General features: G+C 43.7%; 1 protein-coding gene across 1 annotated transcript in view; it reads right to left on the reverse strand.

Moving 5' to 3' along the window:
• LOC144785041 (extracellular calcium-sensing receptor-like) overlaps positions 1-11,640 on the reverse strand; it is a 105,359-nt gene extending 93,719 nt beyond the window's left edge. The window contains exon 1 of the mRNA XM_078664161.1: positions 10,989-11,640. The gene's annotated coding sequence lies outside the window, so the exon portion shown is untranslated. The remainder of the gene's footprint in view (positions 1-10,988) is intronic.
• Positions 11,641-12,424: the final 784 nt, after the last annotated feature.

Genomic DNA, 12,424 nt, shown 5'->3' on the forward strand with positions numbered 1-12,424 from the left:
AGACTCCTGCCTCTGACTCTGTGCAGAGACGTAGTCAGCTTCCCAGTACTGAAGAAAGAGGAATATTAGATTCCACTGCTCTTAGATGGGTTTCGAAAGTTGGAAGATATAATGTACAAGATGTATTAGATACATTTATGCAATGGAATGAACCGACACAACGATATGTGTTTGATGAAATGTGCTTCCTTCTACGTGAGGAATTGGAAGAGGATGACCCTGAATCAAATCTAGAAGAATTAATTAATGTTCAGAAAGAGTTTGCTGCAGGTATGATAGTTGGACAAAATATAAAAGAAGCGATGGAACTGATTTTAAGTTATAGGAATGACCCATCCCTTCGTTCATCGAGGGAGTTAGAGAAACGTAGTACGAAACAAAATCGTCAATACCCAATGAGGGAGGTTCCACCAATTTGGCGTGAAGCTGTGCAAGCTAATGTAAACCTTGGTATTGCAGCCGCTCCGGCCCAATTCCAGAGAGTATGGATACATATTCCATGGAAGCGAGCTGAAGTATTAGCAGTGAAACAGGCCTTGCCAGATCCGCGTAAAAATCCTGCAGGATACTACAAAGAGTTGGCTCAGACAGTTGACGCTTGTGTATTAAATCTAGCTGACATAGATCTGCTGTTTGGTAATGTAGTACCGCAACCAATTTGGGCTAAAATACGGAAAGAGAATCATCCAGTTGCCCTAGGTGGTGATTGGGCAGCAATAATTGCAGCGGATGGTCAACAAATAGGTGGTTCTAAACCTGAACCCTTAATTGCTAATTTGCCTGGTAGAATAATCGATTTAATGAAAACCCTAATGCCAGCATTACGCGTTAACTGGGACAAATTGTCCGCGTGCAAACAGAAGAAAGACGAAAGCGTCTCCGACTTTTTTACAAGATTCGAGGAGACTTTCGTAGATCATAGTGGTCAGGATATGAGCACAGAAGGAGGTCAGAGATTATTTGTTGATAAATTTGTGCACAATCTGTTGCCAGAACTTAGTGGTAAATTAAAAAATTCTGAAAGTGCGTGGGCTGTCTCTACGACTGCGCAAATACTTGCTACTGCCCAGTACTATGAAAATAGGGACAAAGAGGAAAAAGAAAAATCAGATAAAAAGACGAAAGAGTTAAAAACTAAAGTTCTTTTACAGCAAGCATATCCGCCTCTCACCAATCAGACCAATACACAGCAAGGGTCATATCAAAGAACGGAGTATAATTCTCAGAGGCCACAGTACCAATGGAATCAGTGTGCTTATTGCAAAATGGAAGGCCATTATAAGACTGAGTGTCCGGTACGGGCACAAAATAATACTGCGGCAGCTCAGAGAGGTCGTGGTGGTTATATGCAGAATTCTAGAGGTCGAGGAAGAGGTGCTATGCCTCCACAGACAAGTGATCGCCCTTCTAATTATTTCGACCAACGAAATGGACAATCTGCCCAACAAAATAGGTCTCAACAGTATCATGTTGAAGATTACTATGAAGCTAGTGAGGAAGTTCAGCCAAGGGAGTACTAGGACAGCCATGGACAAAGAGAGGGAGTAGTATCAGTTCCAGTAGATCAGAGTGGGCCTTATGTCGCAGTAGCAACATCAGGTATAGTCGAACCGTTTCTGTTGGATACTGGTGCAGCAAAAAGTTCTATCATACATGCGAAACTCCCTGGCGCACCTTTGTCTGGCTCAACAAACGTTTCAGTAGGTTTTTCAGGCGCCCCTGTTCACAACCCTGTTTCTGGTCCTTTGTCTATTTCTGTTGGACCCCGACAATTGAAAGCACCCCTGATTTTGACGACAGGTTGTAATGAAAATCTGCTTGGTTTAGACTTGTTAAAACGCCTATATGCGACATTGTACTGTTCTCCAGACGGAGTACAGCTTACGTTGGGTAAAAGAATCATCTCTCCAATGTACTTGTCGATGGATGCACTCCCACCAGAGCTGCGTTCACTCCCTGATACTCTTTGGGCGACTGGTCCTAATGATGTAGGTCTTTTAGAAATTCCACCATATGTAGTAACTTTGAAAGCGAATGTAAAATTTCCACGAATTCCACAATACAGAATCTCTAGTGAAGGTGAGCGTGCGCTCCTACTGATAGTACAAGATCTGATCAAGAAAGACGTTGTAGAAGAAACTAGAGGTAATGTCTGTAATAGTCCTGTACTGCCCATTCTGAAACGAACTGACCCAACAAAACCTCCAGTATATAGGTTTGTAATTGATCTTAGAGAGGTTAATAAAATTGTAATTCCACAGTTTCCTGTGGTTCCAGACATTACTGCATTGTTAACGTTGATTCCTGCTACAGCAGCATGGTTTTCGGTTATCGACTTGAAAAATGCCTTTTTCAGCATTCCGATAGCCGAGGAAAGCAGAGATATCTTCGGTTTCTCTCTAGGAGGACGAAGCTTCAGGTTTAAACGCGCTCCACAAGGTTATTGTGAAAGCCCATCCATTTACAGTCAAGCATTAAAAAGCCAGTTAGACTCATTTGTACTTCCTCCTGGTTCTGCTTTAGTACAATATGTTGATGATCTTCTAGTGGCTGCCGATGACAAGGAAACTTGTAAAACAGCTACAATTTCATTATTGCGTCATTTGTCAAATTTGAATCACAAAGTGTCACCTTCAAAAATGCAATACTGTTGACAAGAAGTGACCTACTTAGGTCATCTCTTGTCAAAGGAGGGAAGGAAGTTGACCCCAGAGAGAATAAAAGCAATTACACAGATGAATGTTCCTAGCACGCAGAGAGAAGTACGTGCCTTTTTAGGTATTACCTCATATTGTAGGCAACGGATCCCAAATTTTTCTCTTTTGGCGAAACCATTGGTAGCTTTGACTGGGAAAAATGTTCCGAGTCCAATGCCATGGTCTGCCGAATGTCAGGAGAGTTTTTCTGAGTTACGAAATGCACTGTGTTCAGCTCCGGTATTGGGTACACCCGATTACAGTAAGCCATTCACGCTCTATGTCCATGAGAGAGAAGGTTGTGCGTTAAGTGTTTTGACACAGAAATTTGGTGATAAACAACGCCCTTGTGCGTATTTTTCATCAACATTAGATCCGGTAGCTAGAGCGTTGCCTAGTTGCTTGAGAGCTACAGCCGCAGCTGCAGCCTCCATTCGACAATCTGCTGGTTTAGTAATGAACAACATGCTAGTGGTTATGGTTCCTCATGCTGTGGATACACTCATGAACCGAACCAAGACGCAGCACCTTACCAGTGCTAGATTATCAGGTTACGAACTGACATTGCTAGCGAGTCATATTCAGATCAAAAGATGCAATGTATTGAATCCAGCAACATTGTTGCCGACTAGTCAAGAGTCGAGTGATTCCGAACCACATGACTGTTGTTTCAGAACTGAGGAAGAAACAAAAGGACGAATTGATTTAAAAGACACTCCGTTATCAGATCCAGATGGCACGTTGTATGTTGATGGGTCTTGCTTCAAATTGGAGAATGGTGACGTGACTGCTGCCTATGCAGTAACGACCTTGAGTACGATTGTGGAGACTGCGAGAGTGAGTCAGAATTCTGCCCAGGCTGCAGAATTGATCGCGCTAACAAGAGCGTGCGTTTTAGCTAAGGGAAAGAGAGTGAATGTGTTCACAGATAGTCAGTACGCGTTCGGCGTGGCCCATAGTTTTGGCCGTTTGTGGAAAGAGAGAGGTTTCATTACGTCCCATGGGACTAAGATTCAACATGGCCAGCTAGTTAATGACTTGTTGGAATCTCTAACCTTGCCGACTGAAGTTGCGATTGTGAAATGCAGTGCTCATAAAGCAATCACGGATGATGTTGGTCGTGGGAATGCTTTTGCCGATGAGACTGCAAAACAGACAGCTAGAAATATGATGAGTAGAATGTATGTTGCAACGTCTGCAAGATGGATTTCTGAGTCTGGAATGTGTGAGGACACAGTGGAAAGCGTGAAAGAAATTCAGAAAGAGGCGACTGAGGAGGAAAAGCGTGCATAGAAAGAGAGCACGGGTAAATTGGACTCGAGTGGGTGTTGGATTGATTTGTCGGAACAACAGCGTTGGATGTTACCTGATGCGTATGTGCTTGCAGTAGTAACGATGGCACATGGAGCAGCACACATCAGCTCTAAAGGGATTTGTAAGATGTTGGCTCCAGTTTGGAAGAATGATGGGATTAGTAAGTGTGCAGAGAGAGTGGTGAGAAATTGTATGGTATGCTTGATGCATAATCCTGGCAAGGGAATCCCCACACCTGCAGGTCACTTCGCTCCTCCTTCCTGCCCCTTTGAAGTGATCCAGCTAGACTTCATTCACATGGATCGTTGTAATAATCTAAAGTACGTCCTAGTGGTAGTTTGTGCGTTTTCCAGATGGATCGAAGCATACCCACTGAAGGACAATACTGCTTTGTCCACTGCCAAGATCCTTCTTAAAGAATACTTCCCCAGATTCGGAATGCCACGGATTGTATGGTCAGATAACGGAAGTGAGTTCGTAGGGAAAGTTATGCAGAGTGTGTGTGCCGGCCTAGGGATTAGACAAAAGTTTCACAGTGCGAATCATCCCCAGTCCGCGGGTTTAGTCGAGGGTTACAATGGCATCCTTAAACTAAAACTTGCTAAGATACAAGCATCCACGGGTTTGTCCTGGCCAGATGCATTGCCTTTGGCTTTGTTATCAACAAGAGCAACTGTACATTCTAGAGTAGGGCTTAGTCCATATGAAATAATTTTTGGTCGTCCTGCAAATGTTTGGGGGGTACCTAGACCGAAAGAATTTAAGCAGCTGGAATATCCAATGTTAATTGATTACCTTTTCGACTTGACTGCTAAATTGAGCCTTATTCATCAACAGGTTTTCGATGCATTGCCAAAGCCACCGGAGAGTCCAGGTCATCAGCTGAAACCAGGTGACCAGGTGGTCATTAGGAATTTTGGTCGGACAAGGAATCTCCAACCCAGATTTGTCGGACCATTCCAGGTCTTGTTGGCAACGAGGACTGCTATTCGTGTGGCCGGACGGAAGAATTGGATCCATACGACACACGTCAAACGTGTGCCTCTGCCACTTCCTTACGACAACTGGGTAAAGAAAGGAATCAGTGCCTCTGAAGCAGAACAAATACCCAGGTTCATCCCTTTCAGTGATGCAGAACTGATCACTGATACATCAAACTCTGACTCTCCTCCTGAAACTGCTCTTTTGAACCCTGAACATTTGCCATCTGCACCAAAAGAACATTTGTCATCTGCAAACGCGAACATTGCAACGTCAGCTGAAAATATATTGTTTCCAGATCAGACAGCTCCTGCAAAACTGAGATACAACTTGCGACCTCGCAATATGGACAAATAAAGCAGGAAACTGCCTATTTTCACATTTGAATTTTTTATACATTGCCTCCAGCCAGGAAGTTTACTATTATTTTGTTGTTTTAAATTTTGCCTTGCCGTCTGGGTAGCCGTAGGGTCGTGGCTGTGTGCCTAGTTGAATCTGCGGGGGTCAGACATAAGGTCGATCTTTCTGTTAGTTCTGGGAACTCCCAGGGCTGATAGAGGCATTTTCATCTACGTACACATCATCAGTGGTCACGAGCGGATTGTAGAAGATGGAGCTTCCTGAGCTGCAACGAAAGAATGTAATTTATGTGCGCAGAAATAGACTGTACAGAATACTTCACAGCAAATGCTTTCTAATGCAATGTGCAGTTACATTTTTAATTGTTTTGATAACGTTGGTGGGTGGAATCATCTTTGGTGTGCTTTTTATGCCGGTAACTACAGTACCTCCCCTTGATCCTACTACTTCTACGGTTTCTTCTATGCATTCTTTTCACTCATTTCCTGAACACGAACAAGCTCGACGCTCAGAATTTATTAACAATACATTTGTACAGCTCTTGCATCAACACCAACTGGTAGTTAATACTACAGACTGCTGGGTGTGTGGCTTGATACCTCACACTATGGATAAAGGCATTCCCTATCTAGTTTTGCCTTTTAGCTATAATGGATCATTTCAGGCCTTTCAGACCATTTTTTCCTATGCCCTTGAGACCTATCCTCCGCGTCCACCACGGTCCACTAAATACAACTCAGCCAACAACGCTTTAGTCCAGGGAATTATTGACATGATTAAAGACGTCAATAATACTCCATCTTACCCTAGAGATGAATTACGGGTGTATTTGAGTTGGAACTCTACCGAGTATCGCCTTAGTTTGGGAGAAAGCAAGCGTAAAAGCTCCACTTCAGTCTGGGTCGTGCCTCACCGAGGTCAGGTCTGTTTGCAAGGAAATGGGAGAAATCTGAGAGCTCAGCTAGGGAAGAGTGAGTGCGTTGAGACTTACGTATTTCCGTCTAGCTTCTCCCCTGCCTTCCTTACTGCTAGGGGTACTTACTTCATCTGTCAAGACAGAGCGTATACATGGCTGCCTGCTGACTTCTCAGGTTCATGTTATATTGCTCGATTGTTACCTCCGACATACACTGCTTCTTCAGATTATCACAAGACCAGAGTAGCAAGAGGTGTCTTCAGCAAGGAAGATACCGCTGGTCAGGAAGCTGGAGACTTCTTCAAAGGTTTCCTTCCGTTTTGGGGGCCTATGGCCAATAGTAGAAATCTACGTCAACTAACACGGGTAGTTGAATCTACTATTACAGAAACTGCTGGTGCCCTTAGTAACTTAACAGCTGAACTTCAGGCGGATCGTCTCATGACGTTGCAGAACCGAATGGTTCTAGACGTAATACTTGCAGATCGAGGTGGGGTATGCAGAATGATCCAATCGAGCTGCTGTGTTTTTATTCCCAATAATGCTCCAACCGTCTATGAAGCGATCTCTAAGCTACACAAGATTTCCGACTCTATACACGTAGACAAGGGAAACTGGTCCTTCATGGAGTGGTTTTGGACTCTGGTATCAGCGTGGGGATGGAAGGTTCTGATGGTCATTGGTGTCATCCTAGTATTTCTGTTCTCGTGCTGCCTTATTATCCAATGTGGTCCCGCCTTGTGTAGTCTCTGTGCTGCAACCTGTTTCAGAAAACAACCTGTATTTGGAGAACAGGTACGAGACAGGATGATGATGCAACAACATGTCACTGACCTAATGAGCATAGAGTTAGATTCTGACATAGACTGAGTAATTGCCTATGTAAGGGCAAAAGGAGGGTCTGAGGTTCCGTGACGATTTGAACCCGTGTTTGTAACATTGTCGCAAATACATAATTCTGGTATCAGTGAACCGCAAATGATCCATTTAGTATATCCTGGTGTTTTCGCTATGCTACGAGCAAGAGCACTCCTGTTACAAACACATTTCTGTTCTACCCGTGGCATCCATCTTAGAACAAGGAAGCCATTTTGTAATCCTTGCCCTCACATAGTCAATGGACACGCAATGACCTCTTTTCATTTAAGGACACGTAGGCTTTAGCCGGCAATTCACCTTGCTAGTGACACGTGCACCTTAGGCAGCAACGCTGTGGCAGCATGACTCGGCAAGAGCTGCCTCCCCAGCCTGAGGCCAGTCCTGCTATACTGGTTCCCGTGTTCGTTGGCCTGATCATGATTAGGCGGCCGAAGCTGGTAACCGTGCCCATTTACGACCCACAAACATCTCTTATCCTACTTTTCTATCTTCTGCACCTGGCTCTGCTCCTTTCCTTCTGGGCCTTTATTAGGGGGAGGTAACGAAATTTACGATGAGGCGGTCCGGGTCTTGAATGAAAAGTTGACATGGGATTATGATGGAATAGTGGGAACCCCTCGTTCGTAATGTTTTGACATCAGATATTGTTGACGATTCCTGTGCAACGCCAAATATTTATTGTTTAAGATACAAAGGTTTTGGAATGTGCTAACATGTAAAGAATTTGCCTGAAGCCCAATATTCAGTATATAAGGAACAACCCTCTTTGTACAAATTGAACAGGCTCCTAGATACTGCCCATGTGTAGTTTCTGTGACTTCTGTGTCCCTGCAGTAATAAACCTTTGGTCTTTGACGCCACCATCGAGAAGCCCGTGTTTCTGTTTGTTTGTGCACCGAGGCAGGTTGAACTCCGGGGTCTTCGGGTGTTATCCCTGACACCTCTGGACGGAACCAAAAAGTCCAGAACTCCACGTCCCTTCATTGATCGAAAACAATTCTTTCATCCATTCTCTAAATTCATTAACCCACATTGGGGGCTGCAGAAGGAGCCAGTCCATCTATACATACTTTCACATACGAGTGATCGGAGAAGGCATTAACACCAATATCAGCTTCAAAGAGCGTGATACTAAAATATAATCTATACGAGATGCTGATTGATGTTGGCGTGAAAAACAAGTATATTTCTGAACAGTTCGATTTAAGAATCGTCATGCATCAATTAGCAGAAAATTGTCTTTCAATGTATCAAAAAGTTTCTTAGTTTTAGGTTTCAATTGTTTTTTCCCTGTGTTAGAAGTATCTAACTTTAAATCCTGAATATAATTAAAATCGCCCCCCCAAAACAATTTGCCCCGTAACTCCTAATAACCTATGTAGCAAACGTAGTGTGGATTCATCATCAAATATTGAACCGTAATAATAAATGAAATTCAAGATCTGGTTATTTAATGACACTTGTACCCAAATCCACCTACCTTGAGGATCTCTCTCTTCCTAAAGAAACACCCAATCAAACTCACGAGAAAAGTAAATCGCCACCCCCTCATTGCCACCCCAGCTGAAGCGAAAAAAACCCTAGAAAACATTCCTGGGATATAACAATTTGGGGTATTTGATTTCAGATGGGTTTCCTGTAAAAAAAGAATCTGAGGTTTTAAAGTAACTAACCATCCGATCAATCCCCCATATTTACGTCTATTCAAAATGCCATTAACATTCACAGAAAGGATTTGACAATTACTCATTAAAAAAAATTATTTTTAAAAAGCTCCATATTCTACAAGTATTTAAAAAAAAATCCTCAACCATCTCATGAATTCCTTATAGCAACTGCTCATTTTTTTGTTTTTTAACCCCGATAACCCACCCTCAACCAAAAGCCCTCCACCCCCAAGGAAATGTGGATACTCCCGCCGTCCACATATTCCACCCCCCAACACATACAGGTGCCCTGTTATTGCACCTCAAAGTGACCCCCCTGCCCCCATTAACAAAGAAAAGAAAAGAAATAGAGGCTAAACCTAGAGAAAGCTCCCAAAAGAACAAACTTTTTTTTCCCTTTTTGTTTTTCTTGTTTTACATCCTACAGAAGGAAGATTCTCTTAATCTTACGAGCTGCAGTTCAACTGAGCATGAAACTCTGAAAAAAGGGAGAACAAGACTAATATGAAAGCTAACTAGTCCTTTATTTTCCAGCAGAGATTGTCTTGAGTAGCTCCTGTGCATCTTCTAAACGAGTGAATAAGTGAAATTTTTCATGTAGATGCACTTTAAGTTTGGACTGTTGTGCAATCGAAGCTTGTGCCCCTTGAGAATTAAACAAATATAATAACTTGACAAACTCCTTCCGCCTCTTTGCAGCCGTTACTGACATATCAGTAAAAGTTCTGCATCTTCCTCCATTTTCAATTTCGAATTGCCTAGCCTGAATAGCTGGGAACAAAACTTTTTCTTTGACCCGATAGTCTGCAAAATTGACGAGTATTTTACAAGGAAATTTCTCATTTGGGGAAGATGGGCAGGGACCCTGTGTGCTCTTGTTAATGTTAAATCTCCTGCAAAGTTTGGCAACACTGCCCTCTTCATAAATGTTTCCATCCATTTAACAGTGTCGGCTCCACCAAATATCCTAAGGTTTGAACATCTTGAAAAGTTCTCAAGTTCCTCAATCTTTGTTTCCATGACAAATATTTCCCTTGTGGCTGCTTCCACCAGCTGGAGGACCCCTATCATTTGATCTTCCATAGTAGAAATCCTTGACTCGGCTTCAAGAAGACGGCCCAGCAAGCTGGAAATAACCTCCTCGATCTCTCCCAGACGCTGCTGAATCGACTGAATCTCTATGGACTGCGCTTTTTTCATATCGCTGATCTCATCTAAGATCATATTTAACATTGTTTTAACATCCATCTGATATGAGATCTCCCTCTCTTCCTGAATTAAGAGGACCGGTGCCTCATACTTGGCCTGAGGTTCCTTTTCCTGAGAATGAGTCTCGGCGAGAAGTAGGCTAGAGCTGGAGCTGGAACTGTTAGCCAAAAATATTTGTGGGCCCGAGTGAGTTGAAAGCGTTAATTGTTCTACTAAGGACTGTTGATCTGATTGATCTGATTTATCTGTCTGATCTTGAGCCGGAACTGGGACCTCCATTACTGAAGTGTCTTTAGATTGAGGTTGTATAGCATCAGGCCCAGTTGGGCCAGAGGAGAGGGGGGACAAAGGCAGAGGGGTTACAGTTACTGCAGCCATCTGTACTTCATAATAAGGGGTTGGATTTGGTGCATCATGAGCTAGATCTTGCATCAAAATCTGTAACGAAGAAGCCGATTCTTGAGGTACGGGGGTCTCAACTTGTGAATGTTCTGAAGTTGAGCTCCCTACACCCCCCAAACTTATTTGCATAGTATCCTGAAGAGGAACATCTTTTCTTGTATTGCTAGTGGATACAATGAGAGGAACCGTCTTTTTCACAAAAAGAGGAAAGTCTCTAGCATTTTTCACCTCCTGGCCCATCCGGGCATCCGAGCCGGCTACTGAAGAGTCCTTATCTCTAGAGACGATTTCCCTAAATACCATCATTTTAATTGTTTTCAAAGGAGAGTCCTCAATCCCAGAGCTCTGTGACCTAAAGGAAGTCTCCGCAGGCTGCAATTTACTGCCCCCTTTTGACTTTGCTTTCACAGAATGCGCTTTATTTTTTGCGGCAATTAAGGCATCCAGTTTTGCCAGAGTGTTCACCAACTCAATTTAAAAGGTGCAGCTCAACAGTTCTCACCCCACACTCGCCCCACTCTTCTTATAAAAGAAACCATCAACAATTACTGGCAGTGTACTCACATTAAGGTCTCCTGCCTCATGTTTGTGCAATTCCTTCTCCTTATATTGCCTCTCAAACGTCCGACCAAATGATTAGGAGGCAGGCTTCGAACTTTTACTGCCTTCATCTGCTCAGCAAACAAGGGCCGGCAGAGTTGGGGTGAAAAGGGCAGACTTTTAACCTTGCTGCCCTTTAACTGCCCTTTAACTGCCCTTTATCAAGATGTCACGATTTCCTCAGGCCTCCGCTCGATATGGATCCATTTCATTGAAAACGGGACCGAACAGCATAATGTTTTGCCGCGCCGAAAGGAAAAACCTGCAGCGTCCCAGCTCAGCGTCTCAGCGTCTCCGCACACCTGAAGCTCTGCACGCCATCCGAGAGTGAGGGGGAGGGGCGTCACCGCACTTATGCGCCAGCGGGAAGCGTCGTAGCCTGCATCCTCCAACCTGCCGAGTTCCATCCCCTGTGGGTATCTTTATGTCTTGCTGTAAAAGGTGCGGGGTGTCAAATTCAAAGTCCTTGTAGTGTCGCGTGGCAGATTTCCCTCGGGTCCCCTGTTGAACGCTCCAACCTTTTCATGGCGTGTGCTCTCGCAGCAACCATGCCTTCCAAGGTGGGCCGGAGTCCTATCAATCCCTTGATCAAAGCAAAACTGCAGCTGCAGCAGCTTCCAGTAATGCTCCGGCCTCTTTGCAGAACGGGGCCTCCAGTGCGCCTCTGGCTGGCACAAAATATCCAACACATCCCACTTCCAACAGAACAGGTAGAGGCCACTCAGGGGATGTGTTCGAGTTGCATAATATATATATATATCCACAAAACAAGAGAATTACCCCCATGGGAGAGCCACCAGGTAAGTGTTAGTTGCACGCTTTTTATTTTAATGAAATGCTGCAGAGTTATTCATTCAGAAAAACAGGCTTTAAAATCCTCCACGACCTTAGCTAGATGCGTTTCAGGTTCCCCCTTAATCATTGGCGTTGGAACCGAGTTAATACAAGGCAAAGCGGTGCTACTAATTATGTCCTCGAACCTCACCCAGTGGGCGTTGCCGCTCCTGCAGCCGTCTGGTTCTTGTAGTAGCGCATTGTATTACTTCAGTGAGTTTTGCCCAGAATACGCAATAAGGATAATAAACTCCCAAGTGGGTAAAAGCAACAGTCCTGCAAAAACACACTGCTTTACTTGTACATCTCATTAGGCAAACACCTCCCGTAACAATGATGACCTAATTTCTGAAGACATCACAGACGGGTCAGCCGCAGCATTGGGGCTTCTTCCGTGACCGAGTCAGCCACTATTCATCCACAAAATAAGAGAATTACCCCCATGGAAGAGCTACCAGGTAAGTGTCAGTTGCTTTTTAGTTGCACGCTTTTTAATTTTTTAATACTCTTATTTCAAAACTATCAAGTCAAGTTAAGAAAGTCAAGTATATCTTCACTCATTACAT

This window comes from Lissotriton helveticus, chromosome 10, assembly GCF_964261635.1.
Source record: "Lissotriton helveticus chromosome 10, aLisHel1.1, whole genome shotgun sequence".
Classification (NCBI taxonomy): Eukaryota; Metazoa; Chordata; class Amphibia; order Caudata; family Salamandridae; genus Lissotriton; species Lissotriton helveticus.